Consider the following 10,332-nt stretch of genomic DNA (forward strand, 5'->3'; position numbering starts at 1 on the left):
GTTTACGGCAGTGCCCAGACAAACCAAAACCGGTTCCATCTAATGCCGCACAACACTATTTCAATTCCTCCTTTATTTCTCATGTACGACATCCTTACCAAGCCAATTATCCTTCCATATAAACCGGTTTCTGAAAGTATTATATGTTTTAAAGCAGCAAAATATGTGACATCTTATATGGTTAAAAATAAATAGAATAAATCAGTTCTGTAGTGTTAGATCAGCGGTGCGCAAAGTGGGGGGCGCGAGACTCGCTGTGGGGGTCTTGGGGTTTACAGAGGCCCTGCGCGCGCTTCCCGAAGGTATTAATATGAATGCTGGGGAGCTGCAGGGCCTCTGTAAACCTTACCTTGATTCAGACGCTCCTGGTGACGCGTCGCCATGGCAAAACGGCGTCAAATGATGCAGCGGGGTCATGTGACGACACGTTGCCATGACAAAGTGACGTCATGACGCTAGGACGTCTGAATCAAGGTAAGGGGGGGGCGCGAGGAGAGGGAGACAGACAGCAGGGGGGCGCAGGGGGAAAAGATTGCGCTCCCCTGTGTTAGATAATAGTGACTGTTTTATTTGTATTTTTTTAATCCACTATTAATGCCATTTTTAATTACTTTTAAAACATCCTTTGATTTCTATAGCAGGTTTAGCCCACCTCCCCAGCAGTGCAAGATCTTTGCAACATTGTTTGTAATAATTTGTTGCCAATGTTCCCAGCAGTTTGAGCTGCAAACTGTAACAGTAGATAATGTTACCTTAGTAATATAAGGATACATGGTAGCTGCTGAGTTACACTGACTGAAGGATTGATTGAAACGGAAAGGCAGCCATTATGTTAGGCACACAATCAGGATTTTGACAGATTTATAACAGGAGCACCAAACGCTTGCCATCTCGGGTAAGAATGTAGAATTATACATTGTCATGTGCTAAACTTATATATATATAAAGAAAAAAAGGAGGGAGGGGGGATGTCATTTTGCTTTACTTATATATATATAAAGAAAAAAAGGAGGGAGGGGGGATGTCATTTTGCGTCTTTAAACCGTTTCGCAGCATTGCAATTTGCTGACTGCATGCTCTTGCAAACTGAGATAGAGAACAACCCCCCTAACTCTCCATTTCATCATGCATTTCCTACCCCCTGCTCTAAATTAGGGGTCTTTACCCCTTATATTGCAAAAGCCTTCTCTGTATTAAGCTCCCAGAATGTAAATTTGGTGTTAAAATGACCCAAAACATGCATAATATGGTACCCCGATGCTGCTTTGCTTACACCAGAGAATGATAGGCAGACAGGTTGTATGGAGATACAGAAGGGGGTATGGAAGATGTTTGGCTCATATTATAAGGGGATGTATCAAGTTTTTGTGCATAAAGCATAATGTTACTCAATTTATTGAAATAAAAAATAACTTCCCTAAGCCTTCTGCCTAAGAGATGTGCAATAAACGTAAAAACAGGTGTGTTATATTTAATGCAGCTGCTAACCGGCTACATTAGTAAGTCTCTAACACAATATCTTGCTCTAACAGAGAAAGCCGAAAGCATAGAACCTACCAGGGTCCAGCTATCAGGGCAATTTCAGAGTGAAATTGACACATATACTGTAGACGCATTTCTTTTGTGTGGCCTTGTTGCCTTTGATCCTTTCCTACAAAGGATCAAATCCACTGTACTGTGGAAAACCTGATAATACAAATTCCTATATTTTGCTGTTTGAAAGTCACTTTATTTATGCAGTGTTTTACAGGATTATGGGGGTGGAGTACAGAAAAAAAATTAGGGCTGGAGAGGGTTACGGGTGTACAACATGAATACATTTAAATTAGCTTTAAAGTATAGCCTACTGAGTGTGGATTACCCGGGGAAGGGAGGGCGGTTAGAGGGACAAAGTGGGGGGGGTGGGGAGGGGCTAAGGATTGGGCCAGGTGTAGCGGAAAAGTAATGTCCCGTAATGCTGTAAGAAAATATGCCGGGTACTGTCTGTAGAGGTATATTACTGATTCATCCGTGATGTGTTGCAGTAAGCTAAATTAGTTGAATAGCGGAGATGTAGTACTCTTTGAGAAAGCACCTATTGGGTGTGAAACGCGTGGGATGAGGATTTTGTTTTGTGTGTATTCATGTTTTGTGTTTTTTAATATGTAGTTAATCTTTTTTTTTTTTTTCCATCAACCCGGTGAGTTTTTTGATGTTTTTTTTCGGGTCCGCTATTTGCTCTGAAAACACACAGTGCCTGTGGAACTGATACATTTGTTGCATTTGGGCTTTCCAGTTAGCTCATAACCAGGTTGTCTTGGCAACCCCCTTGACCCCCCTGGCTTAGTGGAGTTTCCCTTACTCCCCTGTCTGTATTCACAGATAGTCTCACCCTCAGACTATTCCTGTTCCCAGAAAGCCATATACTTCCTTTCCCCCCAGGACACTGAGTGAGTACAGTACCTGCCTGCTAACACCCTTGGCAAGGCCTTTCTGTTTTTACCACAGTCGTACCCTGATATTAGCACTTCATATAGAGAAGCACTCTCTACCCACACTACATCTGCAAGTACCTTTCTTCCTGTGACTTTCCTTCGATAAAGCTAAGAAAGACAAAAGGACTTGTTGTGCTTTGGAAGAGGGAAGACATGAGTTAATCTATCTGGGTCCATTCACATCCTACACGTGACCCTGGTTCCAGAATACCTGCTGTTTTACTTTTAGTAGTAAAGCGGCTTTTAGTAGTTAAGACAGGATAGCCAAATCCAATCCTCAAGAGCCACCAACAGGTCAGGCTTTTAGGATATCCCTGCTTCAGCACAGGTGGCTCAGAAGACAGTCACTGATTGAGCCACCTGTACTGAAGCTGGGACTGATTGAGCCACCTATGCTGAAGCAGGGACGGATTGAGCCACCTGTGCTGAAGTTGGGACTAATTGAGCCACCTGTGCTGATGCAGGGATATCCTGAAAACCTGAACTGTTGGTGGCCCTTTGAGGACTTGAGTTGGCCACCCCTGAGTTAAGGGGTAGTAAAGTAAGCCTTACTACTAAAAATTCAGTTCTTGTCTGAAACTGCGCACTCATATTACCCTTCCAACCCGCACCTGAAACCAATAAACCAACAATAATTCCGTACTGTGTGCAAAGGTTACATTACAATGGGGTCAATCACACATCGCCTTTAATGTAAGGGTTTTTTTTTTTTAAATTAAAGTAAGAAGTATGAGTTTTGGAGCACTGGAAGATCATAACGATACAAATTATAACTACACAGGAGACCATGATCACTTTGGGGGGTCATAATATTGTCACCCGCAAGTACGCAGCGCTTCTGTGGTTATTGTGTATTTCTCGAGGAAGCATGGAAACTGGAGTGTCCATCCTTTGCAGGAAAAGAGGCCTTTTATGAACATCCTTCCCCTTCACACACAAGCTCCGTGCCTGCTCTCAACCTTCTGTGATCCATTCTGCCTTCATTCTGTTGTCGCCATGGTTACTTGGTGGCTAATTGTATTTCTGGACCTGTCTTTCACATTTCCCAATACATTGAGCTATCCTTGATGGTCCTGAAGAGCTAAAAAGATAAAGAAAAAAAAGGCACACTGATTCTGCCGTGCGTTCCATCCAATCCGTGTGACTTTCTATTTCTGACTTGCACAATACAAGTGCGCATTCCAGCATTGCGTCTACAGTTACTAAACAGCATTAGATTTAAGGCAGGTGTTCTCAACTCCAGTCATCAATACCTCCCCAACAGGTCAAGTATTAGAGCTATCTGCGCTGAAGCAGGGATATCCTTATCAGTGGCTCAGTCGAAGAATCTGCTTCAGCACAGGTAGCTCAAAGACTGAGCCACCGATTGAGCCACCTGTGCTAAAACAGGGATATGCTGAAAAACGGACCTGTCGGAGGGTCTTGAGGACGAGTTGAGAACCTCTGGTTTAAGGGAATCTGCGTCAGCATGAGAGGAGGGTTATAGCTAGAGTACTGACCTCTGAAATGGAGTCTGAAGTACTGTAAGTGTCCATCTGCAAGTCATGCTATGTCCTTAGGCTTCATAAACTAAACATTACAATCTGTTGAGGACAAAAATCCATTGATCTTTTGGTTCTATTGACACTGAGCGTTTAACCTCACCCTTGCTATATTGCTTCCTTGCAATATAAGAAATGTTGCAAGATTTCTTGCTACTACTAATACTAATAACATTCCGGAAGCATTGGTGGGGAAAAGAAATGATTCCACTCTGTGGAACAATCTGCCCCGTACAGTGTGAGAGGCCCCTCTCTGGAAATCTACAGTCTTGTGAAAAAGAAAGTACACCCTCTTTGAATTCCATGGTTTTACATATCAGGACATAATAACAATCATCTGTTCCTTAGCAGGTCTTAAAATTAGGTAAATACAACCTCAGATGAACAACAACACATGACATATTACACTGTGACATGATTTATTTAACAAAAATAAAGCCAAAATGGAGAAGTTATGTGTGAAAAACTAAGTACAGTACACCCTTACTGTTTCCAGAGGAATTAAGATGCTAAATTGCAGACAGGTGCTGCTAATCAAATTCCCTGGATTAATTGATCATCAGCAACTGTGACCACCTCTATAAAAGCCAAAGTTTTAGCAGTTTGCTGGTCTGGAGCATTCAGGTGTGTGTTAACACAATGCCAAGGAGGAAAGACATCAGCAATGATCATAGAGAAGCAATTGTTGCTGCCCATCAATCTGGGAAGGCTTATAAGGCCATTTCCAAACAATTTAAAGTACATCATTCTACAGTGAGAAAGATTATTCAAAAGTGGAAAACATTCAAGACACTTGCCAATCTTCCCAGGAGTGGACATCCCAGCAAATTCACCCCAAAGTCAGATCGTGCAATGCTCAGAGAAATTGCAAAATACCCAAGAGTTACATCTCAGACTCATCTACAGGCCTCAGTTAGCATGTTAAATGTTAAAGTTCATGACAGTACAATTAGAAAAAGACTGAACAAGTATGGTTTGTTTGGAAGGGTTGCCAGGAGAAAGCCTCTTCTCTCTAAAAAGAACATGGCAGCACGGCTTAGGTTTGCAAAGTTGCATCTGAACAAACCACAAGTCTTCTGGAACAATGTCCTTTGGACAGACGAGACCAAAGTGGAGATGTTTGGCCATAATGCACAGCGCCACGTTTGGCGAAAACCAAACACAGCATATCAGCACAAACACCTCATACTGTACCAACTGTCAAGCACTGTGGTAGAGGGGTGATGATTTGGGCTTGTTTTTGCAGCCACAGGACCTGGGAACCTTGCAGTCATTGAGTCGACCATGAACTCCTCTGTATACCAAAGTATTCTAGAGTCAAATGTGAGGCCATCTGTCTGGCAGCTAAAGCTTGGCCGAAATTGAGTCATGCAACAGGACAATTATCCCAAGCACACCAGCAAATCTACAACAGAATGGCTGAAAAAGAAAAGAATCAAGGTGTTGCATTGGCCCAATCAAAGTTCAGACCTCAACCCGATTGAAATGCTGTGGCTGGACCTTAAGAGAGCTGTGCATAAACAAATGCCCACAAACCTCAATGAACTGAAGCAACGTTGTAAAGAAGAGTGGGCCAAAATTTCTCCACAACGATGTGAGAGACTGATAAAGTCATACAGAAAACGATTACTTCAAGTTATTGCTGCTAAAGGTGGTTCTACAAGCTATTGAATCATAAGGTGTACTTAGTTTTTCACACATGGTTCTCCATTTTGGCTTTATTTTTGTTAAATCATGACATGGTGTAATATGTCATGTTGTTGTTGTTCATCTGAGGTTGTATTTACCTCATTTTAAGACCTTCTAAGGAACAGGATAAGTTCGTGATATGTGAAAAAATAAAAATATATATAGTGCAGATGGTAGATCACTGCTAAAAAGATAATCAATAAATGAAATGAACTCACAAAAATCGTATTGTATTACTGCATGTCAGAGATCCATCTCTCTCTGACTGGAGCCCTTTGTGTAGCTGGGGTCAGGATGCCTCTCAGTGGAGTGGATGATATGCAAGTGAAAGAAACCACAAATAGTGCATACTGTATAAACTATAAATATGTATTAGTCACAAATGTTAAGGAAACTCACATTTTCCATAAATTCATATCACGAACTTATCCTGCGCTCCTCCTCAACCCCAAGAAAAGAAAATTCTACATCCTGGGACTTGGAACTGTCCCACCAGAGGAAGTTGAGCTGCACTTGTACACTTTTATTTCTATTATCACTTTGTGGTGTAAGGTTTATTGTGTGTATCTAAGGTGTGTCACTAATTACACCAATCTAATATTAATTGGGAAGCGCCCAGTCCATCCACATTCCCCACTCCCCCACCCACTGTCACTTCTAAGGAACAGACGATTGTTATTATGTCCTGATATGTAAAACCATAGAATTCAAAGAGGGTGTACTTTCTTTTTCACATGACTGTATAAAAACAGGTTCAATACCTACGTGTTTACCCAGGCATTTAATTAGTGAACCCCAATCTGTCTGGCATTTAATAGCTACAGTACCGTCCCATCCTGTATTGCAGGGGTACGCAAACTTTTTTGTTTGCGCCCCCTGCTCGCGCACAACCTCCCCCCTTACCTTTTCTCCGGCATCGGCGGCACCACCTCCCCCCTTACCTTTTCTCCGGCATCGGCGGCACCACCTCCCCCCTTACCTTTTCTCCGGCATCGGCGGCACCACCTCCCCCCTTACCTTTTCTTCGGCATCGGCGGCACCACCTCCCCCCTTACCTTTTCTCCGGCATCGGCGGCACCACCTCCCCCCTTACCTTTTCTTAGCCATCGGCGGCACCACCTCCCCCCTTACCTTTTCTCCGGCATCGGCGGCACCACCTCCCCCCTTACCTTTTCTCCGCTATCGGCGGCACCACCTCCCCCTTACATTTTCTCCGCCATCGGCGGCACCACCTCCCCCCTTACCTTTTCTCCGCTATCCTCGGCACCACCTCCCCCCTTACCTTTTCTTCGCCATCGGTGGCACCACCTCCCCCCTTACCTTTTCTCCGGCATCGGCGGCACCACCTCCCCCCTTACCTTTTCTCCGGCATCGGCGGCACCACCTTCCCCCTTACCTTTTCTCCGGCATCGGCGGCACCACCTCCCCCCTTACCTTTTCTCCGGCATCGGCGGCACCACCTCCCCCCTTACCTTTTCTCCGGCATCGGCGGCACCACCTCCCCCCTTACCTTTTCTCTGCCATCGGCGGCACCACCTCCCCCTTACCTTTTCTCCAGCATCGGCGGCACCACCTCCCCCCTTACCTTTTCTCCGGCATCGGCGGCACCACCTCCCCCCTTACCTTTTCTCCGGCATCGGCGGCACCACCTCCCGCCTTACCTTTTCTCCGGCATCGGCGGCACCACCTCCCCCCTTACCTTTTCTCCGGCATCGGCGGCACCACCTCCCCCCTTACCTTTTCTCCGCTATCCTCGGCACCACCTCCCCCCTTACCTTTTCTTCGCCATCGGTGGCACCACCTCCCCCCTTACCTTTTCTCCGGCATCGGCGGCACCACCTCCCCCCTTACCTTTTCTCCGGCATCGGCGGCACCACCTTCCCCCTTACCTTTTCTCCGGCATCGGCGGCACCACCTCCCCCCTTACCTTTTCTCCGGCATCGGCGGCACCACCTCCCCCCTTACCTTTTTTCCGGCATCGGCGGCACCACCTCCCCCCTTACCTTTTCTCTGCCATCGGCGGCACCACCTCCCCCTTACCTTTTCTCCGGCATCGGCGGCACCACCTCCCCCCTTACCTTTTCTCTGCCATCGGCGGCACCACCTCCCCCTTACCTTTTCTCCGGCATCGGCGGCACCACCTCCCCCCTTACCTTTTCTCCGGCATCGGCGGCACCACCTCCCCCCTTACCTTTTCTCCGGCATCGGCGGCACCACCTCCCGCCTTACCTTTTCTCCGGCATCGGCGGCACCACCTCCCCCCTTACCTTTTCTCCGGCATCGGCGGCACCACCTCCCCCCTTACCTTTTCTCCGGCATCGGCAGCGTCATTTGACTCCGCATTGTCATGGCGATGCGTAACCAGAAGTCGCCGGAGAGAAGGTAAGAGACATAAAGAGGCCTTGCGCACTCCCCATGCATTTTATTTAAATGTTGTTGGGAAGAGTGCGGGGGTCTCGGTAAACGCCACCCCCCCCCCCAGACAATGTTGCGTCCCCCCAGTTTGTGCACCACTGCTGTTTTGTATCTTTCCTTGTGTTTTGGTCTCTTTTATAACCTTTAATGTTTTCTTTTTCTCTTTTTGTAACTGGGAAGCGCTTTGGGTCCCATTGAGAGAAAGGCATCTACATAAATAAAGTTATTATTATTATTTTATTATTATTAACATGGACAGGTAACTAAGATCCAAGAACCTTTTATTTTTCATTATTATTTCACTGATTTTCAAGGACACTGCACAGTTGAGCACATTGAGGTCTCTATTCCAGATTGACATTACTGCTAAATGAAATCAGATCCACAGTCGCTGGCAGTGAAAAACCGGAGTGGGGTGAATAGTTCTGTCTCATCGCTTGGTGCTTTTTGTAACCTTGTTTTATTTACGTCTCGCTCCTAGTACCTTTTCCATTTGCATAATAAAGACATGTAGGAAGAAGATAATACACTCTATACATGTGAGCCTTTTAGGTTGTACGATTGGCACCTTATTTATTCCAAACCAAACAGGTCCGGCCAGTCCACCTTTTATAAAATTTGAACTGTAGCCTCTAATGTAAAAGGGAAGCCTCGGTGTTTCCAGTGTTTGAGCCTTTCATCATAATGTGCAAATTGGAGTGGCTGCTATCACTATACTTATAAGTAACTTACACGCCAATGACCTGCATCTGGAAACACATATGTAACTATTTATTTTTGCTATGGAAAGTAAATCTTCCCTGTATACCTCTGTCTGTTGCCAGTGTTTCCATCTCACGCACTATTTCTTTGCTTCTCTTTTTCATATTCCTGGGCACTGTCCTTAAAGCTGCAGTTCAGTCTTTTTTTTTTACATTTTTTTTTTTACTTCAATAGTTTCATGTGTCTAATTAGCTAAAGAACTGTATAGCTGCAGGTCAATTCATTCTCCATGTATTGATAGGTCGAAATTTGGTGACATATTAAAAGCTGGGATTTGTTTATAATCTGCTTGTCTGTCAGTGGAAGCTCATGAATATTCATGAGCACTCCTGCACTGACATGTGCTAGAGGGAGGGCAGGGCTGACAAAGGGGTGTGCCAGAGCTTGTGACAGGACATGAAGGGGCAGTGCCTTAGCAAATGGCTGTTAAAATAGAATACAAGAAAATTGGTCTTTCAAAGTTGTTTTTTTAAAAACAGAAAATGCTAAAAGTATTTTTTCTTACTACAGAACTGATTTATTAAAAAAAACCCACATGCAGGATATTGACTGAACTGCAGCTTTAATGTATTCTCCAACCATCTATTTACACCAGGAGTAGCCAACTCCAGTCCTCAAGAGCTACCAACAGGTCAGGTTTTCAGGATATCCCTGCTTCAGCACAGGTGGCTCAGTCAAAGACTGAGCCACTGATTGAGTCACCCGTGCTGAAGCTGAGACTGACTGAGCCAGCTGTGCTAAAGCAGGGATATCCTAAAAACCTGACCTGTTGATAGCCACACACACACACACACACACACACACACACACACACACACACACACACACACACACACACACACACACACACACACACACACACACACACACACACACACACACACACACACACACACACCTCTCTTGGTTTTCTCTCAATCTTTCTCCTCTCTTTCTATATCCCCGACAAACACAATTTTCATGCCATCACTCACACACTCACACACTCCTCTTCTGCTCTTAGGGCCTCATGCAGAGAGCAGCGCTATTTGAAATCTCGCCATTTTCAGGAGAAAATTGCGCTAAAAACAGCTGAAAATGGCGAGCTAGGGAAAACGCGCCATTTTTTTTTTCTATTTCAAAATCTCGCCGCGCGGCTGGCGAGAAACTACATCTCGCCAGTCTGAAAAGTATCCGAATTCAGAAAGGCGCACTCGCCATCTAGCGGCTGTTTTTGGCGCGATTTTCGTCAATTTTCTCCGCCAACTAAAGTTGGCAAGAAGCAGGAGGTCGCCGGCTATAGGGGAAAAAAAAATGCGCGATTTTTTCCCCCCTTTCAGCTGCGCGCATCTCCTCATTTACAATTCTCCACATGCAGTAATGCTAAAAATAGCGGATTTCGCCCATTTCTGCATATGGAGAATAAAACTCTCCATTAAACCTACTTTTTATTCCCCTCTCCAATTTTAAAA

This window comes from Ascaphus truei, chromosome 7 (genome assembly GCF_040206685.1).
Source record: "Ascaphus truei isolate aAscTru1 chromosome 7, aAscTru1.hap1, whole genome shotgun sequence".
NCBI lineage: Eukaryota > Metazoa > Chordata > Amphibia > Anura > Ascaphidae > Ascaphus > Ascaphus truei.